Below are 14,290 nucleotides of genomic sequence, written 5' to 3'. Positions count from 1 at the left end.
TTAGTACTCTTAATAATTAAAAGAATCTAATAAAAGTTATTATAGAAGTACGAGTAAAGGCCTATGAATTAAATTCATAACCATTTTTTTTAATCAGGGCTGTCGAGCAAATTTGGTGAGCGATCTTTTGATAGACGATATTTAAATTCGTTGCCTTTAAATATCCATAAGATTGAATTTAGTAATTCATTTTTTATCTGAAAGCCAAAATATCGTTCTATAATTTAAAAAAAACTTCAAAATTTCAATAGAAAACAAAAAAGTTATTCTAAAATTAAATGATGTGTACCTGTTTTTTGATTAGGGCTGTCCGGCTGTCAGCGAACTTTGATGAGCGATTTTTGAATTCCTTGCGCTTTAATAATTATAAGACTAAATTTAAGGATTATTTTTTAATTTAAAAGCTTACATTTCGTTTAATAATTTTAAAAAAAAATCTCAAAATTTTAATAGAAAATAAAAAAGTTATTCTATATGTTAATAATGTACATCTATTTTTTTAATGATTGCGGACGTTAATTTATTTACCCGCGGTATCTAACCAAAAAGCGTAGATCTATCGAATTTATAATTGGCTATATATATAAATTTAAAGTTTTCTAACTTAGCTCTATTTTATTCTTTTATATATACTAATATAATTATATTATTAAAAGAAGTAAAATTCTTTTAAATATCTTAGAATATATAATTAATAATCTCGATATCGTAGCGATTTTATATAGAGATCTTATTTTAGAAAATAAGCTTAATCGCCTTTAATAATTAAGTTAAATTAAATTCTATTAATATATTATAATTAGATTAAATAATAGTATTAAGAGAAATCTTAAAGTAAGAATAAGTAATAATATTATTTTAAAAAAGAATAGAGATAATATTAGATAAAGCTATAGTAATAACTATTTTAGAGTTATTTTATATTCTTTATAATATAATATTTTAAAATATAATTTTATTAATATCTCTATAGCTATTAAGAAAAAAGAGTTAGCTATTAAAATAAGAGATTATATTTTAAATAGCGTTAATTATAATAATTTAATTATTATTAAAATTTATTTATATTTAATTTTAGATATTAATTTAATAGCTATATACTTCGTATAAAAGTCGATTCTAATTATTAATATAATATTATTTATAATTTTATTAAATTATAAATAAATTAAAGCTAATAATAAGATTAATATTTTTTATAGAAGTAATATTATTATTTTTTAAATAAATTTAAATTAAATAAAGATAGAAGTTTTTAATAATAATTTATTTATATTATATATCGTTTAATAAAGAAAGAATATAATATTAAGTTTAAAGAATATAAATAAAATTATTAAATAATTTAAATAAAGAATAATAAGTATTAATTAAGAAATATATATAAAGTATAAAAGAAGAATTAAATTATTTATAAGTAAAAAAAGAAAAAATATATCTAGCGCGAAAAGTTTTAATAATTAAAAAAAAAAATATTATATTAAAAAAAGTTATAATATTTTAAAACTATTATTAACGCAATAATCTTCTTATTCTATAATTTAAAATACTTTAACTTATTAAAGAAATTATTAAAAAAAAAAATCTAATATAAAAAGTTTTAATATATAAAAAAAGAAATATTATATTAAAAAAAGTTATAATATTTTAATATTATTATTAGCGTAATAAGCTATTTATATTATACTTAAAATATTTCGATCTAATAAAAAAAAAATTTATATATTTTAATTTATAATTATTTTATAAATTTAGAGAGTTATTAAGCTTATATTATAATAGAATTATTATAAAAAAATCTTATAAATAATATTCTCTCTTTTAAATTACTACTTTATTTAATATTTAATTTTATTTAATATTATTATAAAGTAAGTCTCTTACTATATAAATTTTATAATAATAATAAAATATTACTATTTATTATATATAAGTCTTCAAAGAATATAGAATTTAATATATTTAAAAGAAGATATCGTAAATAAAAGAGTTTTATAGTATTCGAATTAATATAATATATTCTTTTAATAATATTTTTACGCCTTTAATATAGACTTTATTTAAATATATCTTACTTATTCTTTTTTTAAATATATTATATTAATAAATCGATATAGAAGAGATCTTTTATTTATCTTTTTTATTAATATTATTAATTTAGCTAAAAAAAGGCTATTAGCTTAATCTAATATTTATACTTTATATTAATTATATAAGATAGATTATTATTATTATTAAATATTACGCTTTATTAATTCGAAAGATAAATAAATGATTATTTAATAGAAGAATTATAATTATATAATTTAAAATTTAAAATTCTTTAATAGACTTTTATAGAGCTTACTTACTATATATCTTAATACTCTTAAATCTTATTTATCTAATCTAATCTTATATTATCTTAATCTATATCGCTTTTATACTCTATTTAAAAATTAATTCAATTACTACTCTTATAAATATATTTAAAAATATATTTATAAATTTTAATATTAATATAAATCTCTATATTAATATAAGCGTTATATTTAATTAATAAATAAAATTTATAAAATATTATCTAATAATTCTACTTAGATTTATTATCTAATACTTTAATAAATCTACGCTAATAATATATAAAATACTTAAAATCTAATTTAAAGACGATATAATCGCTAAAGTTCTTCGGAAATCGCTTATTATATATATTTTTATTTAAATTCTAATAAGACGAGATAGTATCTATTCTATTAATAATATATTAATTATAATTTCTATAAAGTATATATCTAATAATAATTATATAGAGATTAAGAAATAGATTTTAATTAGAAATCTTAATATTAATAACGATATCGATCTTAATAATACTAAAGAATCGATTTTAAGAATATAAAATAATAAAAATATAAGTATATAATAAGTCTTATTTTTGAAATTTAATAGTATAGATATAGACTAAAACTCGATCTATTACTTATAAAGTTAATTAAAATTAAAACTAATCGATATTTTAATCGATTATACTTCGCCTTTATAGAGATAAAAAAAAATTAGATAATATCGTAGAGCTAATTAATAGAAATTATGATATATAATAAATTAAATTATATTAGAAGTATTCTTAGAAATTATAACTTATACTAATCGCCTAATTAATATATCGCTTAAAAAACTATTCTATTAAATAGAATAAAGAAAAGCTACTATATTATAATAGAGAATAAGAAAAATAAAAGTATATCTAATATCTTCCCTTTTAGAATATTATTTATAAGAGTTTTTAATTTTAATCTAAATACTCTAATAATTAGATTAAGTTAATTAATAACTTATTTATTAAATAGAAAGTTTTTAATAATCTTAATCTATTTTAGATTATAGATAAAAGTTATAAATAGATCTAGTCGATTAAATTTAATAGATAAAATAATAGTATCTTAATAGAGTTATTTTATAAATTATAAGCTTTCTTAATAGAAGAAAGAGAGGATAATACGTTATTTACTAGTTTAATTATCTATAATAGCTTTATTAATATAAATATCGACGATTACTTAACAGATATCGATTTAAATAAATTTCTAATTTATCTTTAATTAATAGAGTTTATTACTTTTAATAGCTATATAGATATTATAGATAAAATATTATAATAATCTATTATAGTAAAGAAAGCGATTAAACTTACTAAAATAACTCTATATTATATATTTATAAGAAATTAGTAATTAATAGAATAGAAGAAATGGATAAAATAAATCTATAATATAAAATAAGCGTTATTTATTTAGAATTATCTTATTTAATAGTTCCTTTAACTTATAAAATAATTTTATTATTTCTACTTCGCTAAATAAGAAAACTTTTATCTAATATAATATCTATATTAAATATATTATTATATTATAACTATTTATTAAATAAAAAAATAAGAGAATAATATAAGAGTATATAGACTAAATATTAATATAAAATATTAAATCTCTTATTACTTTAAGTTTTTATTAATATATCTCTAGTCTTAGATATACTTAGTAGATTATTAATATTATTCTTCTAAACGATAGCGATTTTATTTAAAATAGAATAATTATAAGAGTATAGATTATAATATTATAGATTCTTATAAAGTAGCTTATAGTCTTATATATTCGAATTAACCTTTAATCTTTTAAATATTAATTTAAGAGCGTTAATATAAAGATTAATACTTTTAAAATTTATAGCTATTTTATAATAAAGTATTTAATTAATATAATTATAGTAGTTATATCTAGTAAAGTTAATATAAAAAACGCGATTAAAAGAAAGTTATATTATATTATAGACTAATCTTAAATACTATTTATAATATAAATTTAACTAAAGATCGATTTTTCGTCTTTTAAAAGTACTAGAGTAAATATATAAGTAGTAATCGCTTTTTAGATTTTATATATATAAAAGATAATTAAAGAATTAATAATAATCTACTATAAGACTATAGAGATTATATTATTATATTAAATATTATAATAACGAAATTCTTTATTATTATTAATAAAATTTAAGATCTTTAATATTAAAGAGTAAAGAATTTAATTAATAATATATTTACTAGAATTAATTAAATCGTTTATATTTATTTTAATACCCTTATAATTTTATTTTATATAATTTATCTTATTTATTTTAAATATATTAATTTTAATCTTTTCACTATTATAGTACTATTTAATTATTTTATCTTTTTATAATATCGTATTATAGTAATTATAAATCTAATTTATAAAATTTAAATTATATTATATAGATTTTATAATATATAAATAACGCGTAATATAACTAGCGAGCTTTATTAGAAATTAAATAGAAATTAAATAAAAGTTAAAAGATAAATTAAAAGAATATAAACTATTAAAAGAGTTATTATTAAAGAAGTTTAATAATAAATCTTATAATAGAGAGTTTTTAATAATATTATTCTTTTATTTAAAAGCTTCTTTTTAATAATATTTAGAATTTAATATATATTAAAAGATTTTAAAATAGAATAATAAAGAATAAATAGAGAAGAAAGATATATTTTAAAAAATAGTATTATTAAGTTAAAAGATATTATCGCTAGCTTAAAAGAAGTATATAAAAAAAAAAAAATTATTTAAGCTCTTTTAAAGAGTTTTTTAATATAATTATAAATAATAATAAATAGTTATTAGATTTACTTATGATCTCGATTACTAGTAATAATAAATTTATTAAAAGATAATCTAGAGGTATTAATAGAGACTCTAAAAGACAAATAAAAGAAATATATATATCTAAAGTATTTAGTAATATTTCTATAAGAGATATCGAGAATAATTATATTTATATTAGTAAAATTAATAGATTAATAAAATAATAAAAGAATAATAGTTATATAAATAGATAAAAGAATTATTATTCGATCTTAAACGCGTTTAATATAATTATAATATTTAAATATTAGTTTAATTTACTAATAATAGATTAAATTTTATTATTTTTATAGCGTTAGAAAGCGTAAAGCGAGCTCTATAATTTAAGAAATTATAAAATAATTATATTTATTATAAATTAAGTATCTTAAAGTATAAGACTTCTATATATAAATTTTTAATAAGAAAGCGCGAGAGAGCTATCGAGCTAACTTAGTCGATCTAATTAAAGAGCGTAATAACTCTAAATTAATAATTAACTACACATATAAATTTAAGATTTTTTAGATTAGCCTTATCTTATTCTTTTATATATACTAATTATATGTCTATATATCTACTTATACATACGTGATTTCTATATAGCCTCACTGTTTGCGAGCACTAACCACTGATACACAAATGGGCGTCTCCTGGCGCTGGAGTACGAGAATACATCTAATCTGGCTTCTGTTCAGCTGCTATCCCCGGCATTGAGTTGGCCTAAATACCTGCACACAGATTCAGCTACGCCCGTGACGCCCGCGACAGTGACTATGACACAATCTCGATAGGAAGAATGGCAGCGGACCGCCCAAATTTATCCTTTTTGCTAGAAGCCTAGAATCACGTGAGAGGGATGATTGGTCAAGTAGGCCCTACGAGCCTTCTATCCCGACGCCGTGGTAAGAGGTGGGCTTGTTCTGCCAGGCAGAGCTTAGGGGGCCATGCGCAATTTCTGCACTGGGGAACATGCACTGTGCTAAGGCATGGGGCATAGTACATTCATAGCGACGCTAATGACTAATTAAGCACTATCGCTCATCGTCTTTGATTGACTGCTCGATCTCCAAATATTCTCCCGTTTCCTCGCAGTAGGATTCTCATCGACAAGGGGCATGACCGGATGTTACACAGTAAGCTTTCAGATTTGCTGGTGCGTAGTTCGTTGCTCTTGAGTACTGGCCGGAAAGATATGGTATATCCCATGGGATATTCCATACCAAGTAATACCACACCGTACCCTGGTATGGTATGGGTAGGGTCGGATACCATACCATTTTTCTGGTATGGGTATGGGATCTTGGCGGTATATACCATATCGGAGATTTCTATATTTAGAAGTATAAGTAGCTATTCTGGTCATCACTATCATGGCTACCACTACCATGGCTGCCACTACCATGGCTACTGTCGAAATGTGGCCCTCGCGCATCCCAGCCACCGTGTTTTTCAGCCACCTGATTTTGTACTGTATTTAGGACCTGGCCCCGGAGAGGTTTTGGAGAATCAATCCGTCCGTTCTACACATCACATACCTGATATTTTAACAGCTACCACTACCATGGCTACCACTATTTATTATTCAAATAGCCTACTATCGTATGGTAGCTATGGTAGTAGTAGTCATGATAGTGGCAGTTATGGTAGTGGCAGTCATGGTAGTAACAGTCATGGTAGTGGTAGTCATGGTAGTGGCAGTCATAGTAGTGCCAGCCATAGTAGTAGTAGCCATGATAGTGGTAGCCATGATTGACTAGAATGATGACTAGAATAGCTACTTATACTTCTAAATATAGAAATCTCAATCGAAATATCTCATATATATATTATTTTACGATATAATATTATAGATATATTATATCGTAATATATATCGTTAAGATTCTATATTATATTAGATATAAGATTATATAAATATTAATACTTTATATCTTATTAGAGTATAATATAGTAAGTTAATATATTATATTATATTATATCTTTTCGACTAATACTCTTAAGAGTTAAAATGTCGATAATTCGAAGTTAGTAAAGCGTTTACTTTCGAGATTAGTATTCGTAAATAGTAAGACTATATAGAAATTATATATATATAAATAGATCTATAGATATATAATTAAGTATATCTAATAGTAGAGTAATTAAGATCTTTTTAAATATTTAAATATATAAATAATCTCGAAAAGAATCTTCTAGTATTAGAAAACTCTTATATCTAAGTAATATAATCTAGAGTAAAAATAAAGCTATATATAGATATAAGTAAGAGAGAGAATAATAATATAACTTTAAAGAGAATAATTTAAATAAAGAGTTTATTTCTAATATAGTGATTATATAAATAGTACTCGTCATATTTATCTATCTCTTTACTATTATATATTATATAATTATATAATAATAAAATAATTAATTAAATAATTACTATCGCTATAATCTTATAATAAATTTATTAATTTATAATTTTATTATTACGATTAATACTCGTAAATAATAAGATTATATAGAAATTATATATATATAAATAGATATATAGATATATAATTAAGTATATTTAATATTAAAATAATTAAGATCTTTTTAGATATTTAAATATATAAATTTTAAAAAAGGCTTTTTAGCGCTAAAAAAACTTTTAAATAACTTAAAATATTATTTAAAGAGAGTAAAGGTCTTAAGAAGAATTTTTAATAATATTTATTATAATAAGTAGTAGAAATTAATTATATTAACGCGAATAGATTAAAAGATATTAATATTATAATAATATTTTAAATATATAAGCTAAATAAGTAATAATATATAAATAATAAAAATTTAACTTTTAATAATCTAGTAATTAGATTTTATTATTATTAAAGTTAATATTATATATTAATATTATAATCTCTTTATAAAAAAAATAACTTAAATAATAATTTTTAATATTAAATAATATTAGTATCTCGCGAAGATTATTAATAATAGTATTTTTAATAAAGAAGAAGCTCTCTAGCTAGAATAGTAATATATTAAATAGCGCTCCCTTTTCAAAAAATAATATAAGACTTTAATTATATATATATTATTATTTAATATAATTATTATAAATATAATTTTATAATAAAATAGATTCGTTTTAAATATTAAAAATATAAGTTTTAGATAATTATCGAATAGTCTTATTAAGCGATATATAAGAAATTATTTATCGAAGTTCTTCTATTAAAGATCTTACTTATTATAAATAAATTTATTTATATATAGAAATATTATAAAAATAAGATAAAAGAATATATATAGCGTTATCTTAATATAAGTTAATTTATCGAAATAAGAAAGAATTTAAAATAATAGATTCTTAATAATTAAACGTTTTTCTTTTATATTAACTTCGTTATAAAGATATTAATTATTTATAATAATATATTATAATTAAAAGTAATAAAATATTAAGAGATTATCGAATTCTATATTTATATAAACTAATTTAAGATTAATAAAATATATCTTTATAAATTTCGATTTAACGCGGCGAGTATTTAGATTAATAATTTAATTTATAAAAATATTTATAATTATTAAAAAAAAAGATTAAATATTTATAAGTATATTATAAATCGTATAAAATCTTATAAAATCTATATATATCTTCTTAGTTTTAATAGTAAGTTCTTATTAGAGAAATTATATAATCTCTTAAAATAGTATAATCTAATTATATTAATATTATAATAAATCTTACTCTATTTTAATAAAGATATAAGATCTTTTAACTATAGATATACGTTAGTAATTTTTTAATATTAAAAATATAATAGATTATCGACTAGCTAATTAATCTTCGTAGATATTTAAATAAATATTATTATAATATTATAAATAATTATTAATATAGCTATTAATATATATAAAAGAATAAGATAGAGCTAAGCTATAAAATCTTAAATTTATATATATAGTTAATTATAAATTTAGAATTACTACGCTTTTTAATTAGATATTACGAGTAAATAAATTAGCGTTCGTAACTATTAAAATCTCTTACTCTACTTTTAATCATTTAATAACTTTATCATTTTCTATTAAAATTATTTTTTTCTAAATTATAAAGCGTAGATTACGCTCTTATATTCTTTAAGAATTCCGAAATTTAATCTTATAATTATTAAAAAGTAAGGTACTTAAATATCGCTTATTAAAGATCGCTTATTAAATTTACTCGATAGTTCTAATTAAAAAAAAAATATGAAATTAATTCATAGGCCTTTACTCGTATTATATAATAAAATTATAATTAATCTATATATAAAGAATTTATATAATTTATTAATATATATATTATTATCGTAATAGAGAATTAAATAAGATTCTTATAATTAATATAATTATAGCTTTATTATATAATAAATAACCTTTATTTCTTTAAATTATATATTTTTAAAATAATAATATATAACTATTTTAATATTAAAAACGTTTTTAAGTTAAATTAATTAGATATAATCGAGATAATTAAAAATATAATCTCTTATACTAAATTTTCTAAATATATTAATTTATATATATTATATAACTTAATTATTAATATAATATATTAAAACGATATTATTCTAATACTTTAAAAAGATATTTTATTATAATAAGTTTACTTTTATATTATCTATACTTTATATATCTATTATAAATCTATAAAGAATATTGAAAAGTTATTATAAGAATATTTTTTTTAAAATTATAATTTTAATAATAAAAGATAGAAAGCTAATCGTTAACTCGAGCTTTTAATATAAGATAATTATTCTTTTTATCTTAACTAGCTTATTTAAAAAAAGTCTTATTTATATATAAATATTATTAAATTTAATTTTTAAAAATTTAATTATAAAATCTATAATATTTCTTTATATAATTAATTTAAAGACTTAATTTATTATATAGTTAATTAAATTACTAGATATATATAATTATATTATTATTTAATAAAAGAATTATAAAGAAATTATTTAAGTAATAGAATACTACTTTCTATAAAAGAATCGCGATTAAAATTTAAATAAAAATCTTTATAAAGAAATTAAATAGAAATAGTAATATATATAATTTAAATAATAGATATTATTCTTTTTAATAGTATTTATTATAATTAAAATTAAGTAATTATTAATTTAATATAGCGATAAATATATATCTAAAGATATCTTTAAAATCTCTTTTAATAAATTAGATTATTAAATCTTTCTATAATAATATTTTTACTATATTATTATATATAATATATTCTAATATACTCTACTTCGTTTAAATATTATTATTAATTAAGTAATTATATAAAAATAAGAGATTATAAATTTATCTTTAATCTTTATTATATTTTAATATTTAATCGAGTAATAAATAGATATATTAAAACTCGTTTTAAGAGTTAATCTCGATTAAATAATATTATTAAAGCTATTTTTAAAGATTTATTAATAATATTTAAGATATTTAATATATTAATAAATAATTTTAATTATAATAAGCTAAAATATAATCTTAAAAATATATCTTAACGCTCTTTTAAAGAATAATTAAAATAATCTTAATAAATATTAAATTTAAATAATTATTTAATTATTTAAACTAGCTATTAATTATTAATAATTCTTAATAAAATAAATTCGAGTCTAATAGATTATATAGTATATATAAAAATTTCTTAAATATATACTATAGCGATTATAATATTTATAAATACTTTAGAAATTATTTTATTTTAATAATATAATTATTTAATAATAAATAATTAAAACTATTTATCGCTAAATTATAGACTTTAAAATATTTATCTAATAAATAATTTTATTAATAGATTAAATAAATATATAAATAGATATAGCGCTCGCGAAAATAGCTATCTCTATTAAAACTTCTATAAATTCTAAATTTTTTAATTATAATAAATTTATTAAAGCTAGATATATTAATATTTAACTTATTATTACTTATATAAATTTTTTTAAATATAAAAAAATCTCTATAGCTCTAATTATTCATTTTTTAAATTTTTAAATTATTTTAATTATTCTAAATATATATAATAATAAAGATAAGATAATAAGCGAGAATAAAGTTAAATTTATAGATAATAAATAGTCGTAGTAAGCGAATAATATATATATAAAGAATCTTATTTAAGTTTTTTTTATACTTATAAAGTTATATATATAAAGCGATTAACGACTATCGAGTATATAAAAAAATAATATATTATATAGTTATAGTTATTAATATTTTTATTTTCTTTAATTAAGATAATATATATATAGATTAATTTAACGAAGTTTTTAATTTTAAAGATCTTAAAAAAGATTTACTTAAAGTATTTAATATTTATATTTTAAAATCTTTTAATAATATTAAGAAAGGGCTTCTTATCTTTTAAATAATAAAATAAGATTTCTCTTCTTTTCTTTTAATTCGATTTAGAATTAAATAAATTTAAATTTAATATATTTAAATAATAATAATTATATCTATAACTATAGCGATAATAGTTATAATAATAATAATATAATTTATAAATCTAATTCTTATAATAAATTTAACTCTTATAATAAACTTAACTCTTATAATAATAATAATAATTTTACTTCTCTTAAACTTTAAATAGCTAGACTATTAATTCTTAAAGATTTACTTTAATAATAAATAGAGATATTTTTTTAATCTTATTCGAGATAATAATTCTCGATAGTATTTTATATATAAAGATCTTTTTATAAGAGGGAGATATTTTAATCTTAATAGCTTTTTTAATTTTAAGAGCTTTAAAGATCTTATTAACGATATTAAAGATTTTTTTAATAATCTTAAAGGCGAATATAACTTATATAGTCGCTTTTTTAAATCTAATAATAGTAGCGAAAGTTATTATAAAGTATATAAGAGTATAGAGTATATTTATAATAGTTAAATAGTATTTATAATAATTAAATAAAGACTAATATATATAAACTTAACTATAAAAAAAGAATAAAGAATAATAATATAACTTTAAAGAGAATAATTCGAATAAAGAATCTACTTTTAATATAGTAGTTATATAAATAATACTCGCCATATTCATCTATCTCTCTATTATTATATATCGTATAGTCGTATAATAATAAAACGGCTAATTAAATAGTTATTAACGCTATAGTCTCATAATAAACTTACTAATTTATAGTTTCTTAATACTCGTAAATAGTAAGATTATATAGAAAATAACGTATATATAAGTAGATATATAGATATATGCTTAAGTATATCTAACACTAGAGTAACTAAGATCTTTCTAGATATATAAATAATCTAAAAAAGGCTCTCTAGCGCTAGAAAAACTTCTATATCTAAGTAATATATCTTAGAGTAAAAATAAAGCTATAGCTATATATAGATATAAATAAAAGAGAGAATAATAATATAGCTTTAAAAGAGAATAATTTAGATAAAGAGTTTATTATAGATATAGTAGCTATATAAGTAATACTCGCTATATTTATCTATCTTCTTATTATCGTATATCGTATATCGTATATATATCGTATAATAATAAAACGACTAATTAAATAGCTACTATCGCTATAATCTTATAATAAATCTATTAATTTATAATTTTATTATTATAATTAGTATTTATAAATAATAAGATTATATAGAAAATAATATATATATATAAAAATATATAAATATATATTTAGATATATTTAATATTAGAATAATTAAAATCTTTCAAGATATATAAATAATCTAAAAAAGATCTTTTAGCGCTAGAAAAACTCTTAAATAATTTAAAACGTTATTTAAAGAGAGTAAAGATCTTAAAAAAAACTTCTAATAATATTTATCGTAGTAAGTAATAGAAATCAATAGTATTAATATAAATAAATTAATAGATATTAATATTATAATAATATATAAATAATAGAAATCTAACTTTTAATAATTAAATAATTAAATCTTATTATTATTAAGATTAACGTTATATACTAATATTATAGCTTCTTTATAAAAAAAAAATTTTAAATAATAATTCTTAATATTAAGTAATATTAATATCTCGCGAAGATTATTAATAATAATTTTTCTAGTAAAGAAAAAGCTTTCTAGCTAAAATAGCGATATATTAAATAAAAAAATTTATCTAAAGAAATAATATAAGACTTTAACTATATATATATTATCGTCTAATATAACTATTATAAATATAATATTACGATAAAATAAGTTCGTTTTAGATATTAAAAGTATAAGTTTTAGATAATTATCGAATAGTCTTATCGAGTAATATATAAGAAACTATTTATCGAAGTTCTTCTATTAAAAATTTTACTTATTATAAATAAACTTATTTATATATAGAAATATCGCGAAGATAAGATAAAAGAAGATATATAGAGTCGCTTTAGTATAGATTAATTTATCGAAATAAGAAAGAATTTAAAGTAATAAATTCTTAATAATTAAATATCTTTCTTTCGTATTAGCTTTGCTATAAAGATATCGATTATTTATAATAATATATTATAATTAAAAATAATAAAATATTAAGAGATTATTAAACTTTATATTTATATAGACTAATCTAAAATTAATAAGATATATCTTTATAGATTTCGACTTAACGCGATAAGTACTTAGATTAATAATTTAATCTATAAAAGTATTTATAGTTATTAAAAAGAGAGATTAAATCTTTATAAATACGTAATAGATAATATAAAATCTTATTAAAGTTATATATATCTTTTTAATTTTAATAGTAAACCCTTATTAGAGAAGTTATATAATTTCTTAAAGTAGTATAATTTAATTATATTAATATTCTAATAAATTCTATCTTATTTTAGCGAAGATATAAAATCTTTTAGCTATAAATATATATTAACGATTTTTTAATATTAAAAATATAATAGATTATCGACTAGCTAGTTAATCTTTATAGATATTTAAATAAATATTATTATAATATTATAAATAATTATTAATATAGCTATACTATATAATAAGGCTATAACTAGCTTATATATAAAGAATTTATATAATTTATTAACGTACGCGTCGTTATCGTAATAGAGAATTAAGTAAGATTCTTAT

Source organism: Letharia lupina (genome assembly GCF_014066315.1).
Source record: "Letharia lupina isolate WasteWater1 chromosome Unknown contig_23, whole genome shotgun sequence".
Taxonomy (NCBI): Eukaryota; Fungi; Ascomycota; class Lecanoromycetes; order Lecanorales; family Parmeliaceae; genus Letharia; species Letharia lupina.
This window is presented reverse-complemented; position numbering follows the sequence as displayed.